Genomic DNA, 4,376 nt, shown 5'->3' with positions numbered 1-4,376 from the left:
TAGACTCATCAATAAACAAAGAGAAAAAATCAAATCAACAAATTAGAAATGAAAATGGAGAAATCACAACAGACAACAGAGAAATATAAAGGATCATAAGAGACTACTATCAGCAAATATATGCCAATAAAACAGACAACTTGGAAGAAATGGACAAATTCTTAGAAAAGTACAACTTTCTGAAACTGAACAAGGAAGAAATACAAAACCTTAACAGATCCATCACAAGCACGGAAACTGAAACTGTAATCAGAAATCTTCCAAGAAACAATAGCCCAGGACCGCTCGGCTTCACAGCTGAATTCTACCAAAAATTTAGAGAAGAGCTAACACGTATCCTACTTAAACTCTTCCAGAACATTGCAGAGGAAGGTAAACTTCCAAACTAATTCTATAAGGCCACCATCTCTCTAATACCACAACCAGACAAAGACAACACAAAAAAGAAAACTACAGACCAATATCACTGATGAACATAGATGCAAAGATCCTTAACAAAATTCTAGGAAAAAGAATCCAACATACTAAAAAGATCATACATCATGACCAAGTGGGCTTTATCCCAGGGATTGCAAGGATTCTTCAATATCTGCAAATCATTCAATGTAATACACCACATTAACAAATTGAAAGAAAAAAAAAAAAACATATGATTATCTCAACAGATGCAGAGAAAGCCTTTGAAAAAATTCAACATCCATTTATGACAAAAACCCTCCGGAAAGTAAGAATAGAGGGAACATACCTCAACATAATAAAAGTTATATATGACAAACCCACAGCAAACATCATCCTCAATGGTGAAAAACTGAAATTATTTCCCCTAAAGTCAGGAGCAAAGCAAGGGTGCCCACTCTCACCACTACTATTCAACATAGTTTTGGTCATAGCAATCAGAGCATAAAAAGAAATAAAAAGGAATCCAGATCAGAAAAGAATAAGCAAAACTCTCACTGTTTGCAGATGACATGATCCTCTACATAGAAAACCTTAAAGACTCCACCAGAAAATTACTAGAGCTAATCAATGAATATAGTAAAGTTGCAGGATATAAAATCAACATGCAGAAATCCCTTGCATTCCTATACACTAACTTGAGAAAACAAAAAGAGAAATTAAGGAAACAATTTCATTCACCATTGCAACAAAAAGAATAAAATACTTAGGAATAAATCTACCTAAAGAAACAAAAGATCTATATATAGAATACTATAAAACACTGATGAAAGAAATCAAAGTTGATACAAATAGATGGGGAAATATACCATGTTCGTGGATTGGAAGAATCAATATAGTGAAAATGAGTATACTAACCAAAGCAATCTATAGATTCAATTCAATCCCTATCAAGCTAGCAACAGTATTTTACACAGAACTCGAACAAATAATTTCACAATTTGTATGGAAATACAAAAAAAAAAAAAAAAAAAAAAAAAAAAACTCAAATAGCCAAAAGAAGCTTGAAAAAGAAGAATGGAACTGGAGGAATCAACCTACCTGACTTTGGGCTATACTATGGTCATCAAGACAGTATGGTACTGGCACGAAGACAGAAACATAGATCAGTGGAACAAAATAGAAAGCCCAGAGATAAATCCACACACATATGGACAGCTTATCTTTGACAAAGGAGGCAAGAATATACAATGGATAAAAGACAATCTCTTTAACAAGTGGTGTTGGGAAAACTGGTCAACCACTTGTAAAAGAATGAAAGTAGAAGACTTTCTAACAACATACACAAAAATAAATTCAAAATAGACTGGTGATTCATTTCATATATGATATTATACATGTTTCAATGTCATTCTCCCAAATCATCCCACCCTCTCCCTCTCCCACAGAGTCCGAAAGACTGTTCTATACATCTCTGTCTCTTTTGCTGTCACACATACAGGGTTATCACTACCATCTTTCTAAATTCTGTATATATGTGTTAGTATACTGTATTAGTGTTTTTCTTTCTGGCTTACTTCACTCTGTATAATAGGCTCCAGTTTCATCCACCTCATTAGAACTGATTTGAATGTACTTTTTTTAATGTCTGAGTAATACTCCATTGTGTATATGTACTACAGCTTTCTTATCCATTCCTCTGCTGATGGACATCTAGGTTGTATACCTGTGGTGGATTCATGTTGATGTATGGCAAAACCAATACAATATTGTAAAGTAATTAACCTCCAATTAAAATAAATAAGTATATATATAAAAAAAATTTGGTGGAAAAAAATAAATACAAAATGGATTAAAGATCTAAACCTAAGCCAATAAACTATAAAACTCCTACAGGAAAACATAGAGAAAACACTCTGACAAAAATCACAGCAGGATCCTCTATGATCTACCTCCCAGAGTAATGGAAATACTTGTGGTGGATTCATGTTGATGTATGGCAAAACCAATACAATATTGTAAAGTAATTCACCTCCAATTAAAGTAAATAAATTTATATTAAAAAGCAAAAATAAACAAATGGGACCTAATTAAACTTAAAAGCTTTTGCAAAAGGAAGGAAACTATAAGCAAGGTGAAAAGACAGCCTTCAGAATGGGAGGAAATAATAGAAAATGAAGCAACTGACAAAGAATTAATCTCAAAAATATATAAGCAACTCCTGCAGCTCAATTCCAGAAAAATAAAAGACCCAATCAAAAAATGGGCCAAAGAACTAAATAGACATTTCTCCAAAGAAGACATACAGATGGCTAACAAAGACATGAAAAGATGCTCAATATCACTCATTATCAGAGAAAAGCAACTCAAAACCACAATGAGGTACCATTTCACGCCAGTCAGAATTGCTGCTATCCAAATGTCTACAAGCGATAAATGCTGGAGAGGGTGTGGAGAAAAGGTTCCCTTCTTACACTGTTGGAGGGAATGCAAACTAGTATAGCCACTATGGAGAAAATTGTGGAGATTCCTTAAAAAACTGGAAATAGAACTGCCATATGACCCAGCAATCCCAGTGCTGGGCATACTCACCAAAGAAACCAGAATTGAAAGAGACACGTGTACCCCAATGTTCATTGCAGCACTGTTTATAACAGCAGGTCATAGAAGCAACCTATATGTCCATCGGCAGACGAATGTATAAGAAAGCTGTGGTACATATACACAATGGAATATTACTCAGCCATTAAAAAGAATACATTTGAATCAGTTCTAATGAGGTGGATGAAACTGGAGCCTAATATACAGGGTGAAGTAAGCCAGAAAGAAAAATATCAATACAGTATACTAATGCATATATATGGAATTTAGAAAGATAATAACCATAGCTTTATATGTGAGACAGCAAATGAGATACCGATATATAGAACAGTGTTTTGAACTCTGTGGAAGAGGTCGAGGGTGGGATGATTTGGAAGAATGGCATGGAAACATGTATATTATCACATGTGAAATGGATCACCAGTCCAGGTTTCATGCATGAGACAGGGTGCTCGGGTCTCATGCACTGGGATGACCCAGAGGGATGGAATGGCAAGGTAGGTGGGAGGGGGTTTCAGGATGGGGAACACATGTAAACCTGTGGCCAATTCATGTCAACGTATGGCAAACCACTACAATGTTTTAAAGTATTTATCCTCCAGTTAAAACGAATAAATTTATTAAAATTAAATTAGTTTTAAAAAATAAAATAAAATACAAAATACTGGATAAATGTTCACGTGCATAATGTTTGTCTGAGGTAAATCAGAATTCATTGAAAATTGTATTCAAATAACATGCAATGCTTAATCCCAAATGGTTAATTCATAACCACCTATAATTTGGATAATAGTTCACAAATGTTGTAACAGGAGTAAGAATATTGCCACTAGAAGAAGTTTTCATGGTTTCTGTCACATTTGAATCAATTTATTCAAAGTTACTTTAGCATAAATGTTTTCACATTTGTTTCCTTGTATACTTTGAAATTTCCAAATCCTTGCCTAGAATAACCTATAAGTGATCCTAGGAGTGGGAATATCTGGTGCCACAAGTGTCCTTGCTCTTATTAGTGCCATATCATAGAGCATCATTACAGGAAGAAATCCTTTCTCTTCTTCAGGTCATAAACAGTTAGCAATGATAGAGTCATAGCTCACACTCTCCCCATTTTGTATGTTATATATACTCTCAGTAAAAAACTCAATTTTATAGAAACAATTATTTAAATGGAAGGTCTAAAGTAATTCACATCTCTGAGTTTTCTTTCTAGATATAAGTTTTAAGAATGTTACATAATATTATATATGACTGAGTTAGTATTTTTTGCTTTTTAATAAGCATAAAAGGATACTTTTTCGTATCTTTGAATATTTTGTTTGCACTTCCTATTCTTTATGTCAAAGACACCAGTACTGTAATTGTGTTGAAAAGCATCT

The sequence above is a fragment of the Capra hircus genome (assembly GCF_001704415.2).
Source record: "Capra hircus breed San Clemente chromosome X unlocalized genomic scaffold, ASM170441v1, whole genome shotgun sequence".
In the NCBI taxonomy this organism is placed as follows: Eukaryota; Metazoa; Chordata; class Mammalia; order Artiodactyla; family Bovidae; genus Capra; species Capra hircus.
Note: the sequence above shows the minus strand (reverse complement) of the source record.